We start from the raw sequence: 20,897 nt of genomic DNA on the forward strand, positions 1-20,897 counted from the left end.
AACAAGTGAACTGGATGTATTGCTTGATTTAGGTTTTTATGTAATAACAGTGTAGTTGTGGTTTTATTTTTGGAAATTTTTAACTGCTGGATGAATGATTAAATAGCCTGTCTTTTTCTATCGGTGATCTGGGGCAATCAGTTCTAGTTCTTACATTCAGAAGAAAAAATCCAAGAAAAAATTAAAAGCTCAGACTATTAATTGAGAATTAGATATTGCTTCCACTGTTTTATGACTGCTGTCTCCTGCTACCCACTGTTTTGACTTGGAATGTTTTCTCCTGAAGGTGCTGCCTGAAAGCACAGCATGATGGTGGGGGAAGTATGGAGGAGAGGCAGTCCTCCATAAACCATGGTGGGGCAGGCTTCGTATTATTCTTTGGTTGAATTCTAAAATATAAGTAATAGATTTTAAAGTGTTGAAAGTATTGAAAGTATTTGATGTAAAGAAGGTTTTTGTGTTTTCTGTGAGAGCAGAAGAGAATTGCATTCAGTGTATAGAGAGCATCTTCCTGGGCTGACTCTGAAGACCTGAAATAATCTAATGAAGCTGATGTTCCTGTAGAACATCTTTTTGTGGTAGAGTTTGGCTAGCTTTTTTCTTTAAATTTGTGTACCCTATTGTCAGTTTCTAGTAGCTGTAGTTGGTCTCTGTGGCTTAGTAGGAATTTATTAACATTACTTCTGTACCAAAAAATAGAAGCAAAATGGCAGAACACTGAATAAGCATTCAGCATTGTAGTAGTGCAGCATGGAATCTTGGCTTCATTCAGTATTTTACCATGTAGATTTATTACTTCTTACTCAAATTCTCTGTTTAAAAATAATATTGCCTTCTTCAGGGGGAAGTTATTGACATTTTGGAACCTTCAAATGGAAAGCAATAAATTAAGTTGTTGTGTGCCTTGATATTTGCTGTGAGTTCTATTAAAGACTAAATTAATTGTTATGAGATGTTGAATTTAGATTTATTTATTCAATAAAATGAAGGTAAAACACTTAGAATAAAGAAGCAATCCAGTCTTAACTACAATGTCTCCATATGGTTTTGCAAATGATTGATTTTCCTTTAAACTGAAAAGGAAATTCTGAAGTAATACTGAGATAGTGGGCTTTTGCACTGTATTTTCAAAGTATCTGATATATGTCTTTAAATGTACTGATAAAAATTTGTAACCCTGGCCTTTCTGACAGATCAGTGTAACCTTGAACACTTAGGTGTTTAAAGACTGGTAGTGAGAAACCTTTTGTATTCATTTTCTTTAATAATTTTTCTATGATGTATAAGTAGCAAAGTCAAAATATTCTTGAAAGAGCTGTAAATGTGAAAACAAAATAAATACACAGTACTAAAGCAAATTATTAATCAAGCTGTTGGCTTAGTCATTGTAAAATTATTTTTCTGCAATCATTTCTTCTCAAAATTAAGCTAGTATTTTATTGGCTATGGACTAAATGATGTATTTCTTTCAAATGTGTAATATAAAACACAGAGTTTGATCTTTGGAATCTCTTACTTGTCCTTTTTTATAATAGTTTTAAGTTAAATATTCAGTGAAAATAATTTTAAAAATAGTCCACTGTTCACTTAAGGGAAATAGGTGTCTGAAGTCTTGGTTATGTACTTAGTCATCTTTATTTCTTGAGCTAGTTGCTGTGATAATATAGCATATTGAGCAATTTTTTTTTACTCTTTAATCCAGTAAATGTGAAGGGTGACCAAACATGCCCAAAGTGGAATTCTTCATATCAGGGGAAGGTTTTATGTATTTTGTCAAGAGGCAGTAAATAGATAACAGCTCACTGAAAGGACTTGAGGAAGAACTACCTGGATGTGTCATTTGGTGGGGTGTGTAAGGAGTGTCTCTCTTTTTGTATCTTTTCCCCCCCCTTTTTATTGAAGAATGAGTAGCCAGGATATTTGCTCAATGTGATGGGACCACACTCAATGTCAGTAACAAAATTAAATCTAACCGAATTAATATTTTGTGCCTTTTCCCATCATTTGTGTGCTTGTTTCTTATGGACTGTATTCAGCTTGGTAAATATGTGAATCTGCAAGATGTGGAGCATTCTAATGCTGTTCTCAAAGGGAAATGAATGTGTAGGTGGCTGTTCAGTAAAGCCTACTTTTTGTAATGCTTTTATGCTTTTTTAACCAGGATATAGTAAACCTTTTGCCCTTTGAAAAGGAAATGATATTTGCAACAAAGTAAATTTTCAGAAGTTGCACTCCAAGTCCTTACACTTCACCAAACTTCAGGCAATCATGTATCCTTACAGGATTTTGTTGCGGTTATAAAGGTCTGCCAGGTCTTCTTTTATGTAGCTGGGCAAGCTGGCTTTTTTCAGTTGTTTATTTCCTCTCCCTCTCCTCTAACATCATATTTTATGTAGTGGTATTCTGTACTTTTGAACTTATCTCTCATTCACTTGCCGTAATTGAATCAAAACCAAGATCTCATATTGTATTTTCACAACAAAATAGTTTGAAAAGTGATTGCAGTATTGATATGTGCATTGAGCATTTCTATTTTAGATTAAAATCTTTTGGGAAAAGTTCTGTGATTTTTTGGTACTTGATACTCTTGTATGGAATGATTGGTTCTTTAGGGTTACCTCTGTACATGGGAGGGAGATTGTTAGATGAGATCAGAAGCAAACTGGTATGAGCAAAATTATTGATGTCTTCATACTCAGCAGATTTGTCAAAGGCTACAGTATCACAGCATAGAACAGAAATCCTTGTCTGTAGAGATTCTCAGAGCAACCATGATAGAGATGAGCTCCTCACATTTTGAGGCTGGGGACCTGCACACAGCTTCTGACTGATTGATCCTCCTCCTCTGTTCAAGAGCAAAAAGCACCACATACACTTCAACTTGTTGGAACTGTTTGTGATACTGTATCAGAATATTTCTTGGTATTTTTCTGTGATTCAGCATGTTTGTAGTTGTTGATTTTGGATATTTTTTAACCCAAGGAAAATGATACCTATTCTCACTGTTTCATATGTGTTAGTTGTGGGAAACTTTGATTCTGACAGTTACGAAGAGAATGAAAGGTATGTGCTGAGTGGATGTCTGGATTCCTTTCTCCTAAAAAAATATTCCTGTAATTACGCCAATTATCTCAGATGCCCAAAGTGATTCTAAGATTTTGAATGCAACTTCAGTGTTACTTAAATATATTTACATTTAGTGCAATAAATGAATTTATAGAAAACTGCCAGTTACGTTATGCGAGTGGCATAATACTTTCTAACCTGTTTGAGGATGGTGGAGAACAACACTTTCAGCCCACTGTTACACTTCCATTACCGCAGGTACGCACCTTGAATAAATTGATCTTCCCTAAACTGCATTATTTTAGTATTTCTTTTTTAGATTTCTTTCCTGCATTTTTTCTGCCTCTCTTTGTAGTAATTGTAGCTCTGCTTGAACTATAAGCATGTTTTAATAATATTAATAATAATATGACAGTTAAGAATCAGTTGTCTAATTTTTTCCAGTTTTGATAGTTTCAGATGCAAGTCATGTTCATAGGTATCAGCAGGACCTGTTACAGCCCACAAATGTCCTTTGCAGTGTGCTTTAACTGCAGTCAATATGGATTCCTCATCAGAGAACACTGTACAGCTTTCATCAATGCAGGAAAATTCATTTCAGTCCAACTATAGCAATGACCCCATTTCTTTCATGATGAAAGTAGTTTTGGCATATGATAGCCAATGTGGACTTTGTCTGTCTTGTCATCCAGCTTGTCAGTTTTTCTGAGCCAAATGGTTTGGTGAGTTATCTGGATGTTGAAGTTGGTGAATTTCACAGAAGGGAGGAATATTTAAAAGTTAGTGTGGTATATTTCTTGTGGAATTCCATTTCTAATAATTTGGCTAATTAATCTTGGATTACAATTACTGTTTGCACTGTAGTAACAAAGCTTCAATTGTATTAAGCAGAGAGGACTGAGAAAATGAGCTTGTCCTGTTTATTTTTTGAACCAGTAACAACGCAAAGCGTAGAATACCATGCATACAGATGGAAACCTTTTACACTTTTTTTTTTCCTTTCCCTGATTTTAGTTTTGAGAGCCTTATTTTAAGATATCACAGGTTCCTTGCCATCTTGTGGATTGAAGCCCTGCTTTCCTTTGTACTGTCTTTTCAAACCCTTTTGTTTCAGGGATCACCTGCAGCTCTCATCCCTCCTCATTTTGGAGGCTGTTGTTTGTGTCAGCTGCTTAGTTGTTCCCTGCAGTAGAGCCTTGGTGTAGCCTATTTTCTACCTGCTCCATCCTGTCTTTTATGCTCCCACCTTTCTTTTAAATGATCCATCTCTTGATTTTTGATTCATCAGCTTTATGTGTAATCCTTCCAGGTACTGTTGTTGCCACTCAGACTGTTTTTTTCCTCACTGGTTTGGGTCCTTGAAGTTTTGTAACACACCTTTTCCATGTGACTGCTTGTTCCACTTTTTCCTATTAATATTTAAAATTTACCAGTAGCCTGATTTTTTTTTTTTTTAATGTTCAATACCATCAGACATGTTCATATATATGAGCTAGAAATCTGCCGTGTGCAAGCAGCTACAGCAGGTGATGTCAGAGAGATTATTTCTCTGATGCAGCAGGTTGTTGAGGGATCCAAATTTTCCCAAGAGGCTGATTTTGAATTCTCTATCTTGCACCAAAATCCATAGCTCTTAGCACATTCCCTGATACGCTCAGTTGTCTCATACCATTAGTTCTCAGGTTATCGCATACCAGCCCCAAAAATGCTGTTGAATGAGGGTTAGACTTCTCTTTATATTTGATCTCTGAATTTGTTTTTCAAGATTAAACAGTCACAGTGTTAGTTTTCCTTGCTTAGGTCTCTCTGAAGATTACTGAATGGTATTTTCTGCCAGCCTTAGATTTGCATGGGATCTGGAAAGGTCTGTTCCATTATTGCTGGAGAGAGGGCTGCTTTATAATGGTGAAGATCGGGATGCGTGGTGATGTGAAACATTTATCTCAAAATGAACAGGTGTTGACATCTGTGACTTTACTTGAATGTTTGGACTAGAACTACAAAACTTGTGTATTTATGTTTATAAAATTGATTTTGAAACTACCTCATAAGCAAGGCTTTGACAATTGTGCTCCATAGAATTTGAATTTACTGTCGAAGGGATGATGGAAGCTAGCATTCTCAGTTGCTGACTTGCACTCTTTGGATGCATGGCTGCTGTAACATACTTTCCTTCTGCAGTGAATTACTGAAACTTCAGGGAGTCTTGAGCTGTGAGCTGTAAGTCTTCTTCCATGTGACTGCTCGCACGTTGTTATGTTGCCAAAATGGGGGGGTCCCATTTGTGTGCTGGGCTTATGTCCATTGTGTGAAGAGCAGCTGCTGCTTTGTATTCTTCAGAAAAAAAGTGGTGGCCGAGAGATCTTAAGCCTGCTGGTTGTTGTGACCTGCTTCCTGCCTGTGGTTTAGAAGAAGGGGAGAAAAATGACAGCACAAAGCAGGTCACTGGTCAGCTAAAGATTCTGGCCTGTAGGTGGGTGGCTGGGCATTTTGGCATTTCTACATCCTGAGTCAGTACCCTAACTAATCCTGAAAAATTCTTGTAAATAAGATAAACAAAACTGAGGGCATCATATCAAAAATATTTGATGAAATTACATAGTGCTGCTTAACTTTACAGACTATAGGTTGGTTTCAAGGTGGAGGTTTTTGAACTCAAATAACAATTCAGACCAAGACTCCTTGGAGTTTATTTTGCAAGAAGCTAAAGAACAAGTAAAGTAAAAATGCTTGGTATTATTCACTTGAAACAGTCAGAGATTCTGTGGTAGAGGAAAGGAAAAGGGATGTCTGTTCTATAAGTTCTCCCTGGGGTCCAGAGAAGGAAGGGATAAGTATATCATCCTACTTATCCCTATTCTCTTTTTTCTCTATTTTCTCTACATTCTGTTTTATTCTGTTACCTTGAGATGATTTGCAAATTTTTACATACTGGCTCCTATTTCTGTTTAGACATGGGATTGTAACTTGCTGCTCCGTTAATACACTGCACTACAGCTTCCAGTATTTGTGTGTTGGTTTTCGTCAGAACATCTTTTATTGAGGCTTGATCCAGATTTGGTAACACTGTTGTCTTGTTTGAGTAAGGTCTGAGTTAGATAATGAAGAAAATGACTACTTCTGTTGTAACATTACTTTTAACAGGGTTGTGGTGTGTTGCTTTTGGATATTGACTACACGTAATGCTTAGCACTTGACAGCGTCTTGTAGTACCATGGTATTTTGTATGGCTTCTACCGGAACTGGTTTTTGAGAGGTGGTGGTGTTTGAGAGCAATGGCATAGTAATTTTTATTGAAAATCAGTAGCAGTTTAAATTTTTTAATTTGTACTAATCTAGAAGGAACAAGAACTCTGTGGTTAAAGGTCCACATTTCAGACTTGTGGTTTTGAACCTGTTGTTTCCTTTATTTAATCTTTGTTCTTGTACAGATGTTAATCCTCACTATCTCTGTCCATGTTTGGAAATAATTTGGCTGCTATTATTTCCCTTTCATTTTTGTTGATGCATTTTATTATCTGGCTGGAGAAGGAAGAAAATGCATCTGTGAGCGTGTGAGGGTAGAATGTCTCATCAGTGCAAGAGTACATAACATTTCTGGATCATAGGGAATGTGATGTAGCAGCCAAAACCAAATGTTTAATTTTGAACCAAGTTATTGCAGGGAGGTTTTATTCAGGAAAAGCAAGCTTTGGAGAAATTTGGCAGAAGATAAAATTAGTAGGTGGAGGTTTAGAGGCATTTGGAAGTAGTCCATTTTATTCAAGCACTGAAGGTGAGAGTAGGAACAAAGGAGGACGAGAGTCCGGCATCACAAGGCAGTGTTGGTCTCTCTTGAATGTATATTTTGCTTTTTGAAATGTAGACTTTTCTAATTGGTCATTTTTGGTTTTAGGTAGCTGTTTCTATGGAAGATGTCAGATATTCCTACAGTGAAAATTTACTTTCAAAGCTTATCCCTTTGAGCAGCAGATCTGGTGCAGTGGAAAATTGTGTTGGGCTAATAGCAGTGGAACAACTTTTGAGATTGTCCGTGTAAGCCGTCTTAGAGCAGCTGGCACCTGAACTGCAACATAAGAGCTCAGAATAAGGAACATCTTCCTAACGTACTTACAGAAGCATGTGTTCTCTGGAGCACTCCTGGGGTTTTAGAAGAGGGGTTTTAGAAAATCCTCTTTCATCCTCTTCCCTCTTCTCTGAAAGGTGTTTCTCTCTTGGCTTTGTGTCCCTCTCCATCAACTGAGGAATTAGCAATAGCTAGCTGCTGTAATTGTGTAGCAGAGTGCTCACAAGTACAATTTTTTGGAAGAAGTGCTCATTTAAACAGGAAAATGATATGTAAGAAATAATTGGATTGAAATAAATGAATGCTACCAACAATCCAGACCAAAAATGTGCTCTTGGTTTTAAATTTAAAGCATTCTTTTAAAGTTATAGGACAAGTCATTTTGAAACCTGTTTTGTTTAGGAAAGTTTGAGGGATAGTGTTTCCTCTACATTTGTGTTTTGGGAGCAGTAAGAAAGGATTCCTGTATTGACTCTGAAGTGCTGTTAGATGGAAGAATAAGGGGAAACTGAGATTGCCATTTCTTGCCTAGGCTTACACTTTCTTGGTTAGCACAGCAGTCAGTGTGGCTGACAGAAGACTTGTGAAGCTGCAGCATTCACTCACATCTCATAAAAGATCCTAGAGTGTTTCTTTATTTAAATTGTGCTTTCACTGGATGCATGTCCTATCAGGAAATTAAAAGCATAGCTTCCTCAGTAACTATCTCATGTTCCAGTCATTTTCAGGAAGATGTACAGATTTGTACAGGAATAAATTTAATACTATTAGCTGTCTCTTAATGAAATCTAACACTGCATCTTTCAAGCTGCCTCTTTGGTTACATGCATGAGCACAGAATCAAAAATGGTATCTTATGCCCAGTGATTATTTTACCTGTACTATTCAAAGACCCTGCTTCTAGAAAGTAGATTTTTGCCTGAGAAACTCTCCTAGACCTGAGAAATAGGTGTTCATTAAGCCAAATTCAGCTTCGGAACTTTGTCTTGAGATTTAAATTGATAAGTATATGGTTTTTTTTCCCGCTGCTACATGCACCTTTTCAATTTTGGTCCAGGTAATTTGGTAAGAAAATCCAGAAATCTAAGAATTTACTCAGCATTCAAAATGACAGTAAACTGGAAAGTTTAGAGGAGCAGAGTTTGAACAGGACCTTTAAATTAATTAGTACTCTGTGGACTAGAAATTTTTAAATTATTATAACAATTAAAATTGTTTTCTCATTTTCCTACTGTTATGAGATAGATTGATGGGGCAATTTTTGGAAAAGAAAATGATAAATTGCTTAAGACTATAGAGTGAATGTTGTCTAGTAATGGTCAATATATGTGTATATATATATTTTTCCCCCTTAAAAACTTTGGAAATAAATGGGTTTTTGAACTGAACAAACATCTCTTCCTGTTTCTAGTTAAAAAGTGAATGTATGATTTTTCCATTGGGGAACAGAAGGTCAGCAGTTCAGTTTTATTTTCAGCATTTTATAGACAGTTTAAAGTGAAATCCCTTGAAAAGTAGGTAGCGGTGTTTCAAGGGATTAGCAGTAAAACGTAGCAATCCACAGTGATTCTGAGCTTTGTCCTTCTGTGTGAGATCAAGGTTAAACTTCTTATGTTTGAGGACTGTTCTTTGTTTATACAATTCAGAAATGTACTAATACTTCCAGTGAAGTATAACTCCTGCAGACCATTGAATGTTTGAGCTATGGGAAAAGAAGCAGCAGTGGAAGCAAATCTTTGAAACAGTTTATTATTTGGAATCTTGAAAGAAATTCAAGGATATCTCCTTTATAAAATCTCATGGTGTTCACCATGCCCTGAGTGGCTGGCTGGTTTAATTTTGAGAAGGAAGGTTTACTGATAGTAAGGATGAAAGTCAGTGAACAGGAGTGTACTTAATTTGTTCTTTCACAGAGCATGGCTCACCAGTCTGTCATATAGCTAAGTTTACCTAAATGTCCTCTCAGCAGAGCATCTGGGGTTTTTTTCTGACCTTGTGTGCTTGGCTCCCTCCTACTCTGTTTTTGTAAAGAGCTGTGGAGAGGTTGTTAGGTGTGAAATGGTTTGTAATTTGATCTTATGTAGACTCCTAAGGTATGTTTTATTCTTCCTGGACTTTCCCTTCTCTTTTATATTGTTTGTTTTTTGTTTCGTATGTTTCTGAATAGAGAGGTAAACTTAAATGCTGTCTGCTGGGAGAAGTGCAGAGAGAGCCATCCAGAGCAACAGCAACAAACATTAAGCTTATCTGTGTCTCTGTAGAAACACCCATAAACCAATGCAGAGATATGGTCATTAATCATTGCTGCTGTTTTAGAGGTGAGATGAGGTCTCCTTTCCAAAAGTTTTCTTTAGGGCCGCAGAGTTTATTAACTGCATCATTTTTTCTGGAACGGCTTTTGAAAGAATTCAGGAAAAGGTGAGCCAATGCTCTTTTCTGGCTCTCTTACTATATCTAAATGTGAGGCAGTTTGAGATTCTGTTGTGTTTACTCTGCAGTCAAGAAAAACGGGCCAAAAAAGCTGCCATCTTTCTGTTTGTCTCACGTTGTTTATAGTCAAAAGATCTGAAGATATTCTCTCTGCACAGTCTGGGTATTCCCACTGCTGTCTAGAATGTACCATTGCCTTTGGTTGCCTTCAAAATGAAGGCAAGAAGACTTTTTGCACTAATAGTGGAAAAAGTCACCACAGGCTGGGTCATTCAGAGTCACTGCATTTGCATTAAGCTGCTGATGGAGGCAGAAAAAACCTTGCAGCTGCTGCCTGTACTTGCCTGAGCCCTGCCTGCTGCTGGGGATTGCAGCAGCAGGTGCAGGAAGGGGAGGTTGAGGGCAGATGGCACAAGCACAGGGAGGGCAAAGGCTGGAGGAAGGGCTGGCCAAGAAGAGGGATATTAGCAAACTGTCTGTTGTTGGAGTTGCTTTATTTTCAAACTTTTTTTTCTTCATATCTTTCAACAAATTAAAATCAGCAAAGATGACAGTTCACATTCCCTGTGTTTTCTGGTAAGTATCTGATAAAAAGGCATGGAAAGATGTTTAGTTTTCAAGATACAGGGAAATACCTTCTTCCAAAACTATGGTCTGAGATGAAACAGTAAAAATCATCTAACTGCAAAAATCCTCTTGTTGGTTTTTGGGTTTTTTTCTTGGTCTTTAGAAGGTTACCAGTACTATCTGTTCATCTTTGTCCTGTTTTCTGAATGACATACAGATACACATTTCTTAAAAACATCACACGTCCCAAAAAAACTGAAACATGTTTGTTTGGTTTTCTTAATCCCTTAAGGTTGTCATCCCATATTTATAGAAAGATTTGAGCTAGATTTTTCTTAAAAACCCTTTGCCTTGTCTGTTGGTGACTATACTAAGCTTAGTTAAAGACGTGATGAAGTGTTTTCTCTGTAATTTCTATTACTATTGCCATTTATCTTTTAAGCATAGGTAAGTTGTAAGGCTTGTAGCTAGTACTGTGTAACTGTAACATGAGCTGCTATAATACCAACTTGTTCCTGTAGAATACCAGCTTTTTGTCCTTCGAAACAGAACTTTAAATGAAAATCATCTTTCAGAAGCTGAAAACGAACACTGCCTACTTTATAACAGTCATACTGTTCCAAAAAAGGCTATAGAAATATCCTTTTCAAGTAAAACATCAAAAGACTTTTAAAAACTCAGCATCCTGAAACAGCAGAGTGCTTATCACGTAAATTGAAAAGATTGTACTTAGCATTATGTGTTTTAAAACCTGCCACACTGATTAAGCATTTGTTTCTTGAACTGTACCAGATGAGGAAATTTTGTGATATAGCAGTATTACTAATGAAAATCTTAAAAAAATATTGAACTGGGAGGGTTAGCTTGTGTGAAAGTCACAATATAAAACAAGAGTGCATAAAATTAGAGTCGTATTGCATGATTAGTAGGCCAGAACTCAGATTTGCGTTCTGATGTTGCAGCAGCCTACATTATAACAGCCTGGATGGCTTTCTCTTTGTACCACCAGAGAAGTTAGCAGCCCAAAGTATCTGCTACTTTTCATAGAATCATAGAATATTTAGGGTTGGAAGGGACCTGTGAAGGTCATTTAGTCCAACCCCTCCTGCAGTGAGGGGGGACATCTTAAAGTAGATCAGGCTGCTCAGAGCCCTTTCTAATCTGACCTTGAATATTTCCAGGGATGGAGCATCTTCCACATCTCTGGGCTCTGTTCCAGTGTTTCACCACTCTCATAGTAAAAAAAAAAAAATAATTCTTTCTTATATCTAGTCTAAACCTACTTTTTTAGTTTAGAACCATTGCCCCTTGTCCTATCCCAATAGGCCAGGCTAAAAAGTCTGTTGCCATTTTTCTTAAATGCCCCCTTTAGGCACTGGAAGATTCAATACGGCCATCTCTTCTCCAGGCTGAACAACCCCAGCTCTCTCAGCCTGTCTTCACAGAAGAGGTGCTCGAACCCAGTGATCATCTTGGTGGGTCTCCTTTGGACCTGTTCCAACAGGTCCATGTCTTTCTGTGCTGAGGGCCCCAGATCTGGATGCAGTATTCTGGGTGGGGTCTCACCAGAGCAGAGTAAAGGGGCAGAATCATCTTTGACCTGCTGGCCATGCTGCTTTTGTTACAGTCAAAGATGCGTTGGGTTTCTGGGCTGCAAGTAGACATTGCTGGGTCATGTCCAGGCTTTCATCTACCAATGCTCCACAGTCCTTCTCTATAGGGTTGCTCTCAATCCCTGATCCCCCAGCCTGTACTAATAGGGAGTTGCCCTGACCCAGCCATAGTACCTTGTACTTGGCCCTTTTGAACCCTCCTCAGGTGAGCATGGGCCCAGTTCTTGAGCTTGTCCTTGTCCCTCTGGATGGCAACCCATCCTTCAGTTTGTCAGCTGTAGTTTGGTGTTATATGTAGACTTGCTGAGGATGTGCTCAATTCCCCCACCTGTGTCACTGATGAAGACATTGAACAGTGCCCATCCCAGTGTGGACTCCGCTTGCCTCTGATCTCTATCCAGACACTGAGTCATTGATCAATGTCCAAATACCCTCTGGGTGTGACTATCCAGCCAGTTCCTCCTCCACTGAATAATCTATGTATCAAATCCTGAATAATCTATGTATCAAATCCGCATCTTTCCAATGTAGAGAGAAGGGCGTTGTGGGGGACTGTGTCAAAGGCCTTGCTAGAGTCCAGACAGGCAACATCCTTACCCTTATCCACAGTTGCAGTCACTCCATCATAGAAGGCCACTAAGTTGGTCAGGTAAAGCTTGTATTTGGTGAAGCCACTTTCTCACATAACCATTAGCAATTTTATTCTTATTTGGTATTTTCCTAAGTCTTATGTTGTGTTTCTTCTTGCAGCTTTTGACATTGTATGCCTCAAATTATGAATATGTATTAGTCTGAATAATGGGCAGCTGTGACTATGATGTGACTTTGGCTTTCAAGAAAGGAAGGAAAATGTGAGTTGGAAAATAGCCCTCACTGCATCTATTGTGCTTGGCAGCCTCTTCTTTTGAGGGCATCCCCACTGGTCTTGTACAACAGACACTTGTGCTACACCTTCCTGCTGAAGTGGAGCTTAGACAGCTGGATGGCTGCAGCCATCAGATATTGACACCACTAGGAATCTGGACTACAAGCAAAGCATGGGTGGGTCTTGCTTAGGAGATGCAGCCTTTTTGTTTAACACTATTCCTTTTCCTTAAATGTTGAGTTTACATTTGAAGCGGTTGCTTATTTCACCTGAGCAGACTCATTCGTGTGATAGACATCATGCAAGCTTTGGATGAGAAATTTTCTTACTAACATCTTTTTATACATTCTTAGATAAGCACACAAAGATTTTGTTTTTGTTGAACAGTAAAATGCTGTACTGACTCCTTAGCAGGAAATATGTATTTCTGGGTGTTTCCAACATATATTCTCCTTTATTTTTTTGTCAGTCTTTTTAAAAGACTTCTAAGCCACTTATAAGACAAAAGAAAAAGAGTTTAAGCTCTGTGCTCTATTGGAGCTATGCAGAAATTCGTTACCACTAAACTATTCTTGAGGTTTCCTGTTTTCAGTTGTTCTGCAATGTGAGGTACAAGGTGCCGGCGTGTAGCTGCAGCTGTATTAGAGATTGGGTTATCAGATCTGTTGTGGGGCTGGGAGAGGCCAACCTTGCCTGGCAGCTGTCACAGGCATTTGGCTGCAGAAAGAAACTCCAGCCCTCGCACCACTGTGGCGACACCAAGGGGACAGGGTCTGAGGTGTGTAGGTAGCAAGGTCAAGTTAGTACAGCTCTAAACTGCTGGTTAATTATGAGTCATTCTTCACCTTTTTTGGAGATATACCACCCGATTATGTTAACAAGAAGTATCATCTAAAAGCCCTGTCCTTTCTGTGCTTGCAGAAGGGGGCTGTGGCAGGGCTGTCTTGCCTGGGTGCACGGGCTGTAGCACCTCTGGTGTCATTAAGTGTTGCACCAGCCTGGATCACCATCACCCTTTCATTTATAATTATGCATTTCTGGTTGTTTTTTAACTTTTTTTACCCCTAAGCGACTTGAGAGGAAATCAAGGGGTTTTTGTGCTTTAGAGCAAATGTCTCAGTGGTGCCAGAAAAGCTCATGGCACGTACTGAGCCTGCCTTTGAGTCACTCCTGCGTTATGGCTGGGGCTATCCCTCAGCTGATTGATAAATCTGTCCAGCTTGGGTGGATGGGTAGACCTAAACCAGGATCTCAAAAGAAGTGGAAAAAATAAATTTAGGGAATAGCTAAAACTGTAATGGCTTTGTGGATGTTTCTGATATCTTGGGGTGCATTTGAACATTAAAAGTGTTTTAATTTTTCTTATTACTTTTATATGCTATTTAACGACAAAGAAGAAAATGGTTATCTCTGAAAAATAATCCCATATGTAGAAATAAGTATTAAAGCTTTTTTCCTGCATCATGTGCAGTCAACTTAATATTCTGTCTAATTTTGTACTTATACTTTTGCTAATATGTAAATTATTCCAAGGCAGTTTTAATACCTTTTTTTATAGTTCTTGATGAGCTGAATTGTACTTCTTTCAATGCTTTCAGTTTGCATTTCTGGACTTGAGCTTATTGCTCTCAGTTTTTCCTTTTCATGGAAAGGACCAGGGAGAGGGGACACAGAAATCCTCTAGAGCTTTTTATTTCACTTTTTTAACAGATTATTTTTTTAACCAGTTCTTCTTTTATAAATGCTAAATTGTGAGAGTAGGTTGCAAATTGTAATAAACATTCCTCCTTTTCAGTGGATGAATTTATTTATATCTTTGTTCACATTTATTTTTTACAGCTTTCCACTTGTCTTTGCTTTCAGCTTTGGAAAACTGACTCCCTAAAATACAGACAGCAGCATCTATTGATTGTGACTGTGTCTTCAGTTTGCACATCAAAGTAAATTAGATAATAATTACTTACACTTACTCAGCTATCACTTTTAGTTCTGTAATCAATGCATCCTAATGAGACCTAATAGTGAAATCCCCCAAATTAATTGTCAAGCTTGTGCTAAAACAATCAACTATTTTAGGTTGCCTGGGTATGGGGGGGTGTTTTTGTTCAGGTATGGGTTTGACACCTCAGAACCACATAGCTGGGTGAAGAGTGCTTGTTCACTACAGCTATTAAGTTAACTTCCTTTAAAAGAGAGAGAGAGTATTCTGATGCAGTGACCTCCTTCCAAAGAAATGTGTCTCTTGGGGTGGGTTGACACACATTATATGAAGTATTAAAGTGTTAAACTGCAAAAGCAGTTAGACAAAGTGGCCTTTATGTGCTCCATCTCTGTTTGTCCAAGCACCAGCAAATACCTCAAGTAACAAAGCATGGAGAGGGTTTTACCAGTTAAAACAAAGATTATAACAACTGGTAATAATTTGGGTCCATTTGTGTATTCTTTTTAAACCTCTGCATTTTGAGATTTCCTTTTAACAATCATTAGAAATATGTCTTCCTTTAGGTTTAGGTTAACTTAGGCCTTTGAATGAAGGAGGTGATATTTTCCTGTTTCTATGGGAGATAGCTAAAAGTATATCCAGAAGGTGTATTCTTTTTTACAAGTGTTTATTTGAATTCACGTTACTGGTTCTTTTTAATGCCTTCTGAGTTCTGTATTTGTGTTAGTGTTTTGCTGATCCTCAAGAACTGAAAAAACAATTTCAAATATAAAGATGTGTTTTTTTTGAAATCTTTCTATATGTCAGAACTATTCATCTAAGCTGATGTAAGGAAACTAACCACACACCCACTCATGCAACAAAGAAAAAACTCTAGGTGAAAACAAAACTTCAAATTTCCTGAAACTGTAGGCAGGCTTACCAGAGATTGCATCATCATAAACAAGAAAGCTTCAGATTTACAGTGTACTTCAGATGAAGTGATCTAATAGAAGTTATTAATTGCAGAATACAGTAAGCACATCCAGGTACTATGAGATAAGTCTGTATGAACACAGACTTTTTAAAATTTATTTTCTGCAACTGTGTTACCGTAGAGGACCGAATATTGCCTATTTGCCATAACTTATGAAAGTTTAAACAGTTGGGCACTAGATAGCCAGCCTGTCAGCAACAAATGCTGCATGGTTCAAAACACATTTTGATTTGTCAGAGTTTGGAGACAGGAGAAGAGGTTGTTCAGCCTTCAAATCTTAGAGAAAACCATGATACATCATTAGTTAGTTTTCCATTCTTCCCATGTAATTAGCTAAATATCATATAGTAATTATGTTTTACTTAATATTGGATAGCAATTAGATGGCTTATGTACATCATTGTCATGTAAAAGCCTCTGTATCAATTCTGTCCCTTTCTTTCCATGTGTCTTAAGAAGACATCTAATTCCAGAACAGTCTGTTATATCAATTGGCACTGCCTATTATTAGAATTTTTGCTTGTTCCCTTGGTGAGGGATTACATTTCAAGCATTACTGTCAGTCATTTTTCAGTGATGTTCCTTTTTGCAAAACAAATTGTGAACAAGGAGAGCAACTGCTTTCTTTCTCACTGCGTCTTTACCTTCTGTTTGTACTGTCCTAACTAACCCTGACATAACTGGGAGCCTTCCTCTTGAGGCCAAGAAAAGATGCTGCTTTTCTACCCACTGGACTAGGGCATTAAACTCGTCGTAGTGTTAACTTGTGTCAGTCTGTAGGAGAAGATTGCAGTTCGGTTGGCATGCTGATAAGAGTCCTTTCCTATTGGTCATTGTGGGAGAAATATATTAGTCCTATATGGGGAGGAGGAGAGAGTGAGGATTGGAATCCCAGCCTGGTAGTTAGAGAATGGGATCTGTAGGAATGTGCCCCCTATGAACAGAGTGACAGAACTATCCTCTGTCCCCCAAAAAGGAAAGAGCCCAGAAGTTTCTCTACCTCGATTAGGTGAAAAGCCACCTCATAGGACCCTGGGGACTTCACCTCAAGCTTAAGGATAGCTAATTGGACAGGAGCCAAAAAGTCCCGTCTGGGCCATTTAGTAGAAAAAGAAGTGAACAAAGAAACTAACTGCTTTTGTGAGGTGTTTTACCAGGAGCACAGACATGTGCACCTGGCTCAGTTTTTTTCTGTTTGTTATTTTGCCTTTTATTAAACCTTTTTTGTTTCCAACACTGCAGCAGAAGCCTCCTGCTCATTTTATGCCTCCAAGTGAAGCTGAGCTATCTTGGGTGTATTATGTTGGTGTTGAGAGCTTATTAGACCTGGCTCGAAACACATAAACATAATAGGGATCTGCATAATAATTTTTTGTATTTGGGTATCTAAAATGACACCAACTGAATAAATCTTTCACATGAAGAATCACTAGTAGATTTACAAGGATGTTGGAGCAAATTCTCTTAAGTTCCTCTATCTTTATATTTCCATCATCTCAAATATTACTTGTATGATTCAGTTTTAAGAATGGCTACAAAATGGTATAGGTGTTTCTTTGTTTAGCTTGTTTTTCCGGTCATTGCTAAGTTATTGGATTGGTGATAGTTTATTGAACAAAACCTTTTCCTTTTTGGACTTCCTTCTCATAAAGTCATATAGAAGCTACAGTACTAGATATTCCACCAATGTCTGCATTTATTCTGACATATGGTTAATGTTCCTCACCTGTCTGAGCAGACTTTCTGTACAGCCATAACTGTCTTGACTTTGGCTGAGTTTTCGTTCATTGCTTTCTTGGCTGGGCAATTTTTCAGTTTTTGCCCTCTCTCCCAAGGATAATTTTCTGTAGAAAAATTTTCATGTGTGCTTCTGTAGTAGGGCAGCTTCCATTGAAGACAGGACTCCTTTCCTAACAAAACCTAAGCTGAAGGGAAGTAACTAAGTGGCTGAAAATACATGAGCTCGATCTCAACTATTTTAGTTTTCACATTTCAGCAAAAATACAATGTTGGTAAAATAAATTAGTTTTTTGAGACTGATAGCAGTGAAGGAACTGCTGGATTAAAAGGAGTTAGAGGTGTGTATTAGTATTGCAAGAATTAACTTTTGAAGGTCTGTGTTGTGGAGTTCTCTTTGTTCTCATTTTATGTGGTGTCTTCATTTTGGGTTGTTTTTGGTTTTTGAGGTTGGAAGTTGGATTGCCATAGAAGTAAAGCAAATGACCACTTGATGTGGTAAGGTAAAAGCCAGGGTCATGTGAAACAATATTGTATGGAGGAAAGACTGTTACAGTTCCTTGCAGAACTGTATTATAGATATATTTCAAAGCTTTTCACTGCTGCTTTCAGTGTGGAATGTTGTTCTGTCAGGTAGGAGAAGACAACTCAGTATTTCAGCACTAGGGCTTCTGAGCTTTTTGAGAAGGAACTTTCCAAAATGTTGTACACTTTTAGCAGTAATGGATTTTCATTTTCTTGATGTGAAGGAATCTTTTGTTGCCATTAAAATCTTTGGGAACCATGGTATGTTTTACTTTGCAGTACGTAAGCAGTACACTGAAGAAATTTTATGCTTTCAGTCCACGTCAAGTTTTACGGTACTCTCAGATGCTTTGGGAGGCTGTGTTATTGTGTTTTCATTTTCCCCCAAATCTCATTATGTTGTCTGCTTGTAATCTTTTATTTGGCACATGGCTGTGCTGCAGAAGCATTTCACAACTATTACCTCTACAGCCTCCCTTCTGGGGAACAAATATGTCCTTATTTACGTACTAGGAAATCTTAGCTCTGCAGATGTCACAGGAAGAGCCATATTGTCCTTGATGGAGACAGTCTAGTGATGTAATCATAAGAAAATAGTTTGAAGAACTTTAATGTATTTCCTGACATTAAAAACAAAATAAAACAAGCAAACAACCCTAAAACACAAAACAAAATTAGCTCCCCCAAAAGAACAAAACTATAACTAAAAAAATAACGCAACACAACTGAATTGTACACACATGTACACAGCTTTAAATGGGAAAATGTTTAGCTGCAATTACATTATGCATTTTGACTCTAAATCCTGTCTCCACTTGGGAAGGAAAGCTTGTGCCACTAAATATTTAGTGAAACCTGAACTACTTTACTGAAAGGGGTTATGTGTGAGCATGGTGCTCAGCAAACTTGACTTCTCTATACCAGAATATTTCTGTCAAAATTGCATCATACATGGAGTCTGCTTGTGAAATGACAGCATTTCTCAGGCATAGTGACAGTTTTACATGGCTGCACTAATGGGAATTTAAGAAATCACGTCGGTTTGAGCACCCTGTCCTGGGTGGTTTCAGAGGACTACAGTTGATGTTGTCAGCCCTGGTTAATAGTTTCTTCCTGTGCTTCTGTCCTTGCCCAACACTGTGGGGAAATACCACTGTGGGGACGACTCTTACAATAGGGGTCAATTCAAATAGTTTTTTTCTTTAGAGGTATAGGAAGAGTTTAATAGTTTTCCTCTAGTCACTACTCAAATATTATTCCTAATGTGGGTTTTTTTATTTTTAATATGCTGTAATATTGTTAATTTTAACTTGCCTGTGTTGCGAAAATAACCTTTTTTAGAAGGGGAGCCTGTGTAGTGGCAACATAATCAACCACCTGCACTGATGATGTCCTATTTCTTCATGTTCTCCATGTCCCCAGGAATAGTAAGAATTGACCATTTTACAATTGCTGAGATAAAATAAACCAACCTAAATTGGAGAGATAGATTATATTGACAACACCAGCCTCCAGAACATGTTTGATTGCAGTCCCCTGTGGCTACATCAGCTTATCGACCTGTAGGCTCTGTGTCCATTTTATGTCAGTCAGAAAGCAGGACAGTTTATTGGAGACTGAGGTCCAAAGTTCAGACTCTATCATTGTCAAGTGGGATTATTATTTTAGGGGGAAAAAATGGTTGAATGGTTACTGACGTATTTCTTGTAAAACAATCAGTTCCACTGCATAAGTTACAGCCTATTTGAGCTGTAAGGATTGTGCTTCTCAGCTATTCAAAGCATCATAGCTCCTTTTTAAATTAGTCCTGGGGACCTCAGCTATGCAAATATATATTTGAATAATGTTTTAATTCTTGTATGTTCTTTCTGGTTTTTGATTGGAAAATGAAAACTTAAACCTGTTCAACTCAGCTTCAGATTTTCAAAAATCATGTCCTGCCTTGGTCATGAGGGGTAATTTTGCTGGTGTTTGCCAGCAAATGGCAAGCAAAACTTTTTGCTGTCAAATGGTTTAGCAATTGTAGCTCAGGCCTGTATGATGTTCTCCTGGAAACAAAATTCATGATAAGAAGAGGCTATTAATTTATAATAGGGTCCACTATTATGTTTTATGATTGTAGATTAAGTAAGTAAAGCACTTATTTTTCCTAGAGTAGATAAGCTGGGTTGTCTGGCATGCAGTTTTCACAGTTTGTACTGTAGCTAAAGGGGGAACTGTGTCTGTGTTTGTGTGTGTATTTACAGACTGCAGAAGGAACCCTTTTGGAATATAGGTGATACAATTTACATGCTTAACAGAATTTCTGAATGAAGTTTGTTTTTTAATTACCTTTCTGTCACATAAACTACTAGGTATCAGAACAGATAGAGTTGTGGACTTCCAATACCTAGACAACAGAGTCAAATATTACAAAAGTCTTAGGACATTAATAATTTGAAGTACTTTTGCACTTTTTCAACTAATCTGTAGTTTAAATGAAATCTACACCTTTTATTTTAAAAAAACCAAAATTGGATACATTGATTTTTCAAATATGTTCTCACCTCCTCCTCTCTCTGTCCTCCTCCATTTCCCTCTCCCCCAACCTCCATGGCAGCAGTTAGAACATTTTAGGTGGCTTCTCAGAATTTAGAAGGTGAAATCAGCATGTCTCAGTTGGCATTATAACATATTTGAATGTCATTGGTAATAGTATTGGGCTTTTCCTTGCACACTATTGTTCTGCCTCACATTGTTCCTGGTAATTGCTGGGATGCGTAGGAAAATGTGGAGGCATGCAGCTGTCTTTGTGCAGCTGACAAATAGCTTTGAAAAATATCATTGTTCTCCCAGGTAAGTGAGAGAAAGACAACTCATTCAGTCTTAATGGAGCTCTGGATATGTTTCAGGTAGGGAAGAAGTGAAATCCAGTGGGTGCTCTTTTTCACCCCGCTGACTAATGCCTGGTGCAGGACTATGCTGAGCTGGGATCTTCCTGGGAATAAAGGGGGAGTGAAGACTCTTAAAGGCAGTTTTGTGTTGCCTGCACAAAATGGTGAACAAAGGCTTGCTAAAGACAGTACCCTCTTACTGATGGCAGATTTCCCTGGGTTGCATTGCTTCTTGAA

General features: G+C 37.9%; 1 protein-coding gene across 2 annotated transcripts in view; it reads left to right on the forward strand.

Moving 5' to 3' along the window:
• The window catches only part of NCK2 (NCK adaptor protein 2), an 85,740-nt gene that overhangs the window by 31,892 nt on the left and 32,951 nt on the right, over nucleotides 1-20,897 (forward strand). The window lies entirely within an intron of this gene.

Source organism: Motacilla alba, chromosome 1 (assembly GCF_015832195.1).
Source record: "Motacilla alba alba isolate MOTALB_02 chromosome 1, Motacilla_alba_V1.0_pri, whole genome shotgun sequence".
In the NCBI taxonomy this organism is placed as follows: domain Eukaryota; kingdom Metazoa; phylum Chordata; class Aves; order Passeriformes; family Motacillidae; genus Motacilla; species Motacilla alba.